This window comes from Panthera leo, chromosome E3 (assembly GCF_018350215.1).
Source record: "Panthera leo isolate Ple1 chromosome E3, P.leo_Ple1_pat1.1, whole genome shotgun sequence".
Lineage (NCBI taxonomy): Eukaryota > Metazoa > Chordata > Mammalia > Carnivora > Felidae > Panthera > Panthera leo.
This window is the reverse complement of record NC_056694.1, coordinates 34260387-34271803: the sequence shown is the minus strand read 5'-3', so window position 1 is coordinate 34271803 and position 11417 is coordinate 34260387. Positions and strand designations below refer to the sequence as shown.

General features: G+C 47.1%; 1 long non-coding RNA gene across 1 annotated transcript; it reads right to left on the bottom strand.

Moving 5' to 3' along the window:
• Positions 1-396: 396 nt before the first annotated feature.
• On the bottom strand, positions 397-10626 carry LOC122209817. The gene is made up of 3 exons (XR_006197769.1): positions 10435-10626; positions 9155-9291; positions 397-613 (listed from the first exon to the last, which is right to left on the bottom strand). It is a non-coding gene; the product is annotated as an uncharacterized LOC122209817 (long non-coding RNA).
• Positions 10627-11417: the final 791 nt, after the last annotated feature.

The following is an 11417-nucleotide window of genomic DNA, read 5'->3' as shown; positions in this document are numbered from 1 at the left end:
CTCAGTTCTCTGCTAAGTGGGCATCTCCAACATGGCGGCTTACCTCCACAACGCACGCACGGTGAGAAGGCAAGAAAAAAAATATCGGGGCCCCTGGGTGGCTCAATCGGTTAAGCGTCCGACTTCGGCTCAGGTCATGATCTCTGACCTCGGCTCAGCTCATGATCTCATGGCCCATAAGTTCAGGCCCCGCATCCGGCTCTGTGCTGCCAGCTCAGAGCCTAGAGCCTGCTTCGGATTCTGTGTCTCCCTCTGTCTCTGCCCCTCCCCTGCTCAGTCTCTCTCTGTCTCTCTCTGTCTCTCTCTCCCTATCTCAAAAATAAACATTAAAAAAATTCTTTAAAAAAAAAAAGAAGAAGAAGAAAATATCAGCAAGAAGGAAGTCACGGTCTTGTGTAGCCGAATCACAGAAATGACAGCCCATCACTTTTTCTGTGTTGTACTCACTAGGAGCAAATCACCAGGTGCAGCCCACAATCACCGGGTGAATTATCACGTGATGGGGATCGCCGAGGCCATCTTTGAAAGCTACCTGTCATAAACACAGGAAAGGACTCATCCAGCTCTGTGTTTTGATTGAAGTTATGCACCCTCTTGAATCCAGATTCTTCACCTACACACGGGAGACGAAAGGGAATTATATCCACCCAACACACTGCCTTCTCCATAATAAGAATTCAAGAAGCGGTTGCTACTTATGAAGGAGGCTGGGCTAAGCCCCTAGTAGCTTCACCAATCCCTGACTTTCTTGGTCCTTCCTGACAGATGATGATCTTACGAACTCCCGTCTTAGACCACTGGCAAATATTTCCTGGTCCCTTGGGTAGCATTTCCTCAGCCCCTTTCCAAAAGCGGTGCCTTTCCTATTGAGATAAACTCATGAGGTGACAAGAGAATGTTCGTCTTCAATAAAACATCCCTAAGCAGATGAACGCAAATCCGTTAGACAAATGTTTCTGCTCATGTTAATAGAGCTCTGAATCATCTCGGCCTCCTGAGTCAACACAAAACATGACCACCCTTTCTAAGTTTTGCCAAGGAAAAAAAAACCAAGTTGGTTTTTATCTACCCTTTCAAAATCTCCAGTTTTGCCCACCACCCAAGTGATTAGCTCCCTTTCAAATGACCACTTCCTGATGCTTTTCTACCTTGACATCCATAAGGGAACATGCTCTGGGTCTCTCCAAGATGAAAAGAGTTGTTAAAGGCAGATATCCACACTCCCATTTCCCTTGGAAAGCAGGTAGCCGGCTGGGCAGCCGAATTCACCGGGCTCTCACGACCTGGTTTTCTCAAGGACTTGGCAGGGAAGTGAATTTGGCAACAGGGAAGATGCGGTTTCCAGGCATGAGGGTGACTTGGGGTCAACGTGCCCAGGACCACAGGGCAGGAAACTCATGAAGGAGGGCAACGCCAGTGGAAAATGACCACTCAGGACAGCCATCTTGGACAGACAGACCCATGAGCACGGGGCCTACGGATCCGTTTATGTATTGAATTGTGCAGTTTTCCCCCTTAAAAAAAAATATTTCTCATCAGTGTTATCAGCATGGCCTCAAAATGACTTTCCCATTATGGCTTATAAACAAACCTTTATCACAGATAGCTTGCCTGCTGAATTAAGACACTGCGTTAAGCAGTATATTGCTTCTGTCTGGCAGATCAGCTGTTTGTAGGAAGATAATAATACCAAAACCAACCACAACAATCAGCTACTGTAAATTAACTTAACTGTGTGAAATAATGCCTCCCCTATCAGATTAGCTTTCTGAATGACTTTATCCTTAAATTAAAGCTTGCTGGGGCTGAAGAGTAAATCATTTAAATGGTGCCGGGTTTTTCAGGTAATGTCTTCATATATTACTGTAATTTCAACCCACCAAGGCATGCAGATGGCTTTGGTCTCTAGTTACTTGTCTCCAAAAAACGTCTCCTGCACTGCCATTTTGTAATTACAGTGCGGCTCAGTGCCTGCCACTACTAGATTTCCCAGGGTGCACCGGCAGCCAAGGCAATGTATCTTAAAATTATTATTCTTGTGTGGCCCTCGTAACATAAATGTAAATCTTTTATGCTAACGCTGTCAGAGGGTTAGCTCTGGGGCTCCAAGGTGTGCTGATGGAGAAATCACCCGCCATCCATCAACCGCGGACCATTTGGGATCTGGCAAATAACTCGCGTTGGGGGGAGGGGAGAGGATTCTACGCTGAATATTACTTTGTTGTCTGAGTCACTGCGATTTTTTTTTTTTTTTGAAGGGGAGGGCATCCTACAAAGCCATCTGGAAGGGGGGAGTCTCACAGCTCAGTAGCTTCCCCCTGGGAGGGTAGGAAAGTTTGCCACAAATATAGGTCACTCCATTATTACAGTGATGTCTTCTTCAGATTACATTCTGGAGAGAACAGGGTGAAGGAGTATCTTCAGGAAGCTTCCCGGAAGTTAACCTTTTTCTTTGCCTTGGGGAAGACAGTGCTGAGACAGTGTCTCTTCTAACGAAAGAGAATTACAGGTGTCTGGTCTTCTATTTGTTTTTTAATGTTTATTTACTTATTTTGAGAGACAGAGGGAGGGAGGGACAAAGAGAGAGAGAGGGAGGGAGAGAGAATCCCAACCAGACTCCGTGCTGTCAGCTGAGGAGCCCGACGTGGGGCTCGAACCCACAAACCGTGAGACCATGACCTGAGCTGAAACCAAGAGTCAGTCATGGGAATAGGGAGAAATCAGGCAAGAAGGAGACACACCCAAGAGACAGGAGCTCAAACAGGAGACTCGGCGCTAATCCAGAGGGTCTGCAGAAGCAACCGGGAGCATGCACTTGGGAGATGAGATGTTTTAAACAGCAGAAGCAAAGGGGGGAGAGGCAGATCCTAAGACCTCAATGGAAGAGAATATTAACAATGTAGTAGTATTGATAATAATAACAACAGAGTAAGAATAGCAATAACAATGATGATGCTAACAATTACAGTAACAATAATCATACTTACATAGCAATTCTTAAGTGCCAGGCACCGTTCGAAGAGATTTCCCCACTGTCTATTCTACCCTCCCCAATCAGTCTTTGGGGCTTTTCTTTGCAAACTGGCCTCAAAATGACTTTCCCATTATGGCTTATAAACAAACCTTTATCACAGATAGCTTGCCTGCTGAATTAAGACACTGCGTTAAGCAGTATATTGCTTATGATGATACGTGAGTAAGTCCATCTAACGTAGAGACAGGGCCCATTTCTTGAGAAGCATGGACATCGGGCACTGGGGGGTAAGCCTCCCCCTCTGTCTGGCACACGGAGGCCAATAACTTAAATGAGTGTCAGACTGAGTCAGAGGGTTCTGGTAAACATGTCCCTGGCTGACCCGGCGGACCATGACTGCAGTGGCCAAATTTCATCAACCTACGAGCCCTTCACTTAAGAATTTTTTTCCCCCAATTCCCAAGTTCATTAATAAGGGTAACAATAAGGGTTCGGCAGTGAAGTGCTTTATTCGCACCAGGCACCCCAAAGCACATGACAGCAAGCATCTCATTTACTCCTCCCAACAACCCTATTGGAGAGACCATTATTATCTTTGTTTTACAAATACGAAACCTAGAGCCCGAAGAGTTTAAATGACTTCACCAGAGAGGATGAGACGAAGCCAGGATTTGAGTCCTAAAAGTCTGACTGTTAGCCGTTAATCTGTATTGTCTTGGCTGTAATATGCCATTTCCATAGTGAGGACAGGTACTAAAATATAGAGTGCCTCTTAATGCCAAGTCTTATTTTAAACTATACCCATTTTTTTTTTAATTTTTAAATGTTTATTTTTGAGAGACAGAGTGAAAGCAGGGGAGGGGCAGAGACAGAGGAAGACAGAGAATCTGAAGCAGGCTCCAGACTCTGAGCTGTCAGCACACAGCCTGACACGGGGCTCAAAGTCACAAACAGTGAGATCATGACCTGAGTCAAAGTCGGACGCTTAATCAACTGAGCCACCCAAGTGCCCCAAAAAACTATATCCGATATTTTAATTCAACTATGTGGACTCTACAAGGAAATGATAAGCACCCATACTGAAATATGTACCTGTACACCCTTGCCCACTTGCCTAAGGATGTGCCCCATCACAGCCGCTGATATTCCCATGATGCCTTTGTATGGGTCAGCTGTGTCTACGTCATGCTTTGGTAACAAAACCTCCTTGAGTCTCAATGACTTTTGACAACAAAGGTTTATTTCTCAGCCACATAACCAGTAGGTTGAGGGCCAGCTGTGGCCCTGCTTCCTGAAGGATCAAGTCCTGTCCAGAACATCGCCACGCTCATGACAGCGGGAAAAGAGTGATGTCGCATGGCTCTCAGGACTTCTCGGGAGTCCCTCCTGTTACTTCACTCGCATATCATTACCGAAGCAAGTCACATGAACAAGCTGATATCCATGGGGTGAAAAGAACCCCACAGACACCAGTACAAAGAGCTGGTAGCAGATGGACGGGGAACCTACCCTGACCTCCCCGGCTCATGAGAGCCACCACCCACAGCTGACCAGACTATGGGTAAATAAGTGCATGTGTGCTTCAGAAATGGTATCATTCTGTATGTTTTCTTCTAAAGTTCTTTCCAACCATCTAAGTCCTTCCAGAGCGTTTTTCTCCAAGACACTAGTATAGGAAGGTCTGTCTTAGGATGGGTTCCCCAGGAAAGAGACTCAGATTAGCAAGCACGAGGTTTCCTGGGGAGTGCTGGCCGAGTCAGCACCCGGGGGCAGCGGGAAGCAGAACAGAGAATTGGGAGGGGCAATGCGTCTCCAACAAGGATCTCTGGAGAGTTCTGGAGCTCGCAAGACCTTGGAATTACCCTACATTGAGGCAAGAAGGCCAGTGGCTTCTCCCCCACATCGTACAATTGATGCATTTGGGTGACCTTGGGTGATGCCACTTTCCCAGGCCAAAGGAATTTCCAGGAGAGCAACTTAGTCGAGTGGTTTCATCCCTCAGTGCTCTCAGCAGCATGGAAAACGGCCTCGGTCCTAAGAGGGCAGCCGGGCAGTGCCACCCGCCGGTCATCACAGTTTCCAGTTCTTTCAGAGCCCAGGGTTGACCCCAGCACCTTCCGAGAAAAGTGGCCGTGTGCCTGTTTTAGGCGCACCCGGAGACTTCCACTTGTTAATCCCCCGTCTCAATTATAATGTGCAAGCCAGAGCGGGAATGCCTTGTTTAAGATTTTTAGAGTAATAGGCTATTATTTCTAAGAAGAAGAAATCATCCCCGTGGGCCAGTGACCTGGAGAGCTTTGCCATTTTTCTCCTTCTTTTTAAAGCTTTTGTGACCGGAGGTATTGGAGCTGCAGCGTTATGTGAGAAACTCCAAGCGAAGAGATTTGAACTTGACTTGAAGTCTTTCTTTAATATTCAATAAAAAGTTGGAGATTTATTGGCCTATGGCAGAGACCAATTTCCTGTTACATGGACCAGAGAGGAGATTAAAAAAAGATTTTTAGAGCAGCGCCCATATTTCTTAAGAGAGGCAAAGAATGGAGCTCTCCTAATTTTGTGGCTCGTGCTGCTAACGTGGCTCCTTTCTCTGGGCCGATCCGAAATTAGAAGGCTGGGACCAAAATCCTGCAGTCTCCCCACAGGGACCATTTCAATTTTCCTCTGAGTAGCAGCCCCATAAGGATCGTCTCCACAGCTGTAAGGTCAAGGTTGGAAGTGGCTGAGTGTGGAAAAGATTGAAGACCGTGCCACAGGCTTTCAGCGAAGTACATTGGCGTGCTCTCTGCAGCCAGAGGGGGGAGGAGTAATTCCAGCAGGCTTCGGAATTTAAAAGCTCTGCTACAAAGATCTGGGACAGGAAATATGGCAGAAAAGTACCGATGACAGACTGGCATGAGTTATCGATTCCCCCAGTGTAGCCGGCTCAGGGTCAGAGTGTCTCAGTTTGAATACCAGCTTTGTGACCTTGGACAAGTTACTTAACCTCTCTGTGCCCCTGATTCTTTGTCTGTATAACACACAGAGCACCTACCTTACAGGGTAGCCATGTAGGTGGAAAGAGATAAAACACAGCAGGCTTGGAAACAATGCTGGCACACAGTGAGTACTCAGAATGCTAGCTTATTACTATTGTTGTATCAACTCATTGGAAAGCCAACTAAATCTGGACTGAGCCCTGCAGGCTCCGAACTGATACTACTGGAAGGAGGCTCCGTGGAATTAGGGAACAAGGGATTCAGTTCAACCAGGCAAACAGTTATGGAGCCTCTGACGCGCAGCACGGGGCATGAAGATATGAAGACAACATGGCTCTTGCATCAGGAGAATCTACACTCCTAAAGAGAAGACAGACACACAAAGAGCAGCACACAGACCCAACAGCCATGCCTGCAATTATGATCCAAGTACAGAGGTAGCTCAGGACAGGGAGTATTAAGACGTCCTAAAGGGGGATATTGGAAGAGGGTTTTGACAGATGAATAGGAGTTTGACACGGTGAACGAGGTGGGGAGAAATCCCAGGCAAGGCGATAGCAAGTGAAAAGGAGCAGCTGTCTGAAAGAACACAGTCTGTGTGGATCTACAAAACGTCAGGCTTTCTGCAAGAGTGTGGGCTTACGGTAAGAAATTGTAGGTAGAGAGGTAATCGGAATGTCACAATAAGGAGTTTGGACATCCTGCCAACAACAGCAAAGCAAGGCTACGTGTCAGCTCCCCCCGCCCCGCGCGATGCCCCCGGGTGGGGCTGCTTCCTCACTTGTCAGGTTCACCAGTGTTTTTGCGGCTAAAACAGGTCATCCTGCCACACATCACACTTTAATTGGACATTTTCTGTACGTCAGAGAGACTGACATTCACCGACATGGCTTCAAGAATAAGACTCCCTACCCTGAAAAAGCTCAAAGTCGAGTGGGGAAGACACGTGATCACAATGCAACCTGAGAGGTAAGCGTGGGATACCAGCAAACAGAGAGGAGAAAGTCCGGGCATGTGGGGAGGGGCGGGGGGGTGGGGGGGGGGGTGGGGGGGGAGAACTCGGGAGAAGAAGCGTCATTTGCATGGGATCTTGAAGCATGAGTCAGAGCTCTATGAGCTGGAGAGCATGGGGAGCAACATTCAAGGCCGTGGAGGAACTGACTTAACTGTCCGGTGACATGAAAAAGTTCGGGATAACTGAAACTATCCAGTGTGAGTGTGGGTAAGTCTTGTTGATTGGAATAGACCACCTCTTCCACAGTTCCCACCTGCTTTAAGATCCCATTGGCCAGAACTGGGTCACATGTTCATCCCCCACCTCCTTTAAGATCCCACTGGCCAGAACTGGGTCACATGTTCATCCCCCATCTCCTTTAAGATCCCATTGGCCAGAACTGGGTCACATGTTCATCCCCCACCTCCTTTAAGATCCCACTGGCCAGAACTGGGTCACATGTTCATCCCCCACCTCCTTTAAGATCCCATTGGCCAGAACTGGGTCACATGTTCATCCCTAAGCCAATCGTGGGCAACAGGTAATAAGGGTACCACTGGTGACTGGCTTTGATCCCAACGTGGATGGTACAGTTAGTTGCCCACTTTGCCTGCAAAGGTGCCTCCCCAGACTTAAACCAAATGCAGTTTTGTTAACAGAGAAGGGAGGATGGTCCTCAGGAGGGCAGCCAGTAGCCTCTACCAAAGGGAAGGGGTGACATCTCATCAAAGGCGAGTCCACATACAGTTGAGAGAAGACCCAGGACCGATGATGCCTGAAAATGGCCAATATTTTGAAACTGGGGAGGCTGGGGGGGGGGGGGGGGGGGGGGGAGGGGAGAATACAAGCAAGGACACCTGAGAACTGAGCAACCAATGAGGCAGGGAGACAACAAGGAGTTGGTAGTGTCCTGGAGAGCCTGGTAGGACTCCATGTATGGAGACACCTGGCTGAGAATCCGCCTAGTCACAGCCCCGGGGGCAGTGGCTTCCCTGTAAGCCTGCCTCCATCTGGAGCGGAGTCCAAGGGATTTGTGTCCCAGAAGGCCTGGCAGTGACCGGCTTCAGGGAAAATGCTTCTCTGGAAGGCAGAGTTCTTTATCTTTCCCGAGCAGGAAGAAGGCAATCTCTTCTGGCAGTGAGGCGACAGGGCTTCGATGGATTCCCCTCTCCCAGATCAGAATGAAACTAGAGCCTGTCAGCCAACCCACTGAACACTCAGTCTTCCATCTTTATGGGTCTTGCAGTGACATTATTGCAGGAGCCTTTCAGCAAGTGAAAGGGGGGTCATCCTGGAAGAATATATGCACAGAATCTACCAAGTCCTCTTTGCAGGGGCTCAGAACGTGCGTCTCGGCTTGAGGGGTAACATCTTGGACTGGACAGGCGCACACAGAGAGATGGACAGACCTCACTGCCACGACTAAAGCCGCCTACAACCTGGGATACTTCATTTGCAAAAGCCAATGCATTTTCTTCTGTGCTTATGTTAGTTGGGAGTTGTTTTGTCTCAGGTTTCAAAATAGTCCTGTCTATTACACTGTCTCCGCTTACTCTTTGTGAGCCTTGGTTATTTTCTTTTGCAAAATGGAAACAAATAGCATCAGTCTTGCCTAGCTCATAAGGCTGACAGGAAATTGTTTTTGCAAAATGCCAAGTGCTCTAAGGATAGGAGTCATTCCTGGATACATGGCCCTGATTATGGAGAGGGTTTACGGAACTCTTGACCCGGCAAAGCCTGCTCTTTCCTCAATGGTCCTTACTATGGCAGGTGACAATACCTAGTTACTCTGTCTAAAAATCGTGGAGCCATTTCTGATGCCTCTCGTTCTCCCACACTCCACATGCCATCCCTCAGCAAATACTACAAAATGTGTCCCCATATACTATACTTCTTACTTCCTCCACCATGACCTTCATCATTGGACACCCACATTAACCACATAACCGGCCTCCCTGGGTTCACCTTTGCTACTCTACAATCTCCTCCCTGCAGAGCAGCTGAAGCAAGTCGTACTTCTGAAATGAGAATCCGATAATGCCACTCCCCTGCCCTGAATGCTCTGACCACTTCCCATTGGGTTCCATCCGGTCGGGTTCCTTGCCTTGTGCAGCATCCAGGCATCCTTCATGAACTGCCCTCCTAGCTCTCTTTCAGCTAAGTCTGTCCCAATTACGTGGGGCTCTCCAAATATGCGAAGTGACTTCTTACCCCAGGACCTTTGCACGTTCTCTTCCCTGTGACTGGAGCAATCCTTCCCCAAATAGCAACATGGCTCAATCCTTCTCTATTCGCTTCTGCTTAAGTGGTGTCTCATCAGCAAGGGCTTTCCGGGCCACCTGACCATCCTGTTCAATGTAAAACAGAGACACGTGGACACCAGACATACACACACCACTTCCTACATCACATAGATGCTTTGCCCTCATTTACTTTCATTCCTCATTAAAGTTATCATAACCTACCATTATATTACATATTTATTCCCTTATGTGTTAATGTCTACCTCCTCCTCCAGAAAGTACGGGCAATGAATCTGTCTTATTTACCACTCTTTCTCCAAATCCTACAATGGTAGCCTGGGATACACTGGGAACTCAAGTATTTGTTGGATGAAGGAATGAATGGATGAACAGTGTTAGTCCCCACAATTGACTAACTTTAAAAAGCGAAAACCAATATTGATGTGTGAGGGTGTACGCACGCACATCTCCAATTTTAACTTTGTTCCATTTACCTTAGATCCTAAAATCCAGCCAAATCCATCAGAGGTGAAACCCCGCCCTTCCCAGGATAACCAAACAGTGTGAGAATTTGGGCTGCCATATGTTTCTCTCCAGAACTTGTTGGGGAATACAAGTATAGACAGCCTTTGCAATCTGGTTCCTGAGCACTGACAGATTCTCCAAGCTTTGATGTTCTCAAGCAACGGTGGTGGTAACAGGTGACCCATCGTTTACTTTGCCGGACTGATACAAACCCTAACAGAATTCAGATGACTCAGAAACCAGCTCCAGGTTAATGGCATTGTGGTCCCACCAAACACAGGAGTGGTTGTGGGTTGAGCAGGAATACGCAGTCAGCGAAGTGTGTACTTAATCACACCAGCTTGGGGTCAGAAGGAAACGAACAAAACGTGTGTACTATCAAACAGTTTTACTGGAATGACCACATAGCCAAAGTTAGGCAAGGTGAATCGTTAACAGGCATTCCAATCATTTCCACGGTTACAGTGACTTGTAAGAAAAAGGATAAGTGCTGAAGTTTTTAATGATAACAAATCTTGACCTTATTCTGTGCCAGGCACCGTGCTAAGCACTTGATGTTGCCATCGTATTTAGGAAGAGAATCATTTTCTACAACCACCAGGTGTCTCCAGTTTCTTACAGCTGTCCTGAAATTCAGACCTCCTTCTCCAGAAGCTTAACGAGGCACCCTCAGCTCAGTATCCCACAGACACCCCAGATTCACCTTGCCCCAAATGTATTCACCATCTCATTTCCCGGCCTCTTCTCTTGGGATGCCCACTTCAGTGAATGCTATCACCATGCTCAAAAGCATCAAAGGTAGAAAACAGGATGTCCCTGGCTTCCTTCTCCTTCTTCATTCCAGTACGTTCTTTCTCTGAGATGGCAAGAGGATCAGCTTCTCATCTCAGCTAATTCTGCCCCTGCCTTTGGGTCCCATCCCTGGGAGGAATTTGGGAGGATTGTCTATGCCCGCCGTGTCAAGCTCAGGGGTCACAAGACCAGCTCTGGCTAATGAATTATGACTAGGAGCATTGTGTGTCGCTTGTAGGCAGAATCTTTACAACCCACTGTGTAACTCACTATGTCTATTTTTCCCCCTGTCACAACAGCTGAAATGTTCCAGGTAGAAGCTTCTCTCTCAGACTGGATGCTGGAGTGAGGATGGATGAGAACCCCAGAGAGCCCATGACAAACATGTATTTCAAGTGAAAAACTAGCTTGAAAGCCACTGAGACTTGAGGACTTGCTTGTTACACAGCACAGCCTAGCATATGCTAACTGCTGTTTTACCTTCATAAATATCTCACCTGGATGAACGAGAGTTTCCACCTAGATCTCTCAACTTGCAGACCATCTCCCAAACCTGGAAAATAGGATTGAGATTTCTTTGGTGCAGTCATATCTTTCTCTCTCCTCTAACTCAAGCATCAGCAAACTTTTTTTATAAAGGGCCAGATAGTAATTATTTTAGGCTTTGCGAGCCATACGGTCTCTGCCACAGATATTCAACTGTGCTGTTGTAGTGTGAAAGCAGCCACAGACAATAAGTAAACAAATGAGTGTGGCCAGGTGCCAGCAGACTCTATTTATGGACACTGAAATTTGAATTGCATATCGTTTTCATGTGTCACGAAATCTTCTTCTTCAGATTTTCTTCAGCATTTAAACATATGAAAACCACCCACAGCTAATGAATGACTCATTCAGAACAAGCACACAGCAAG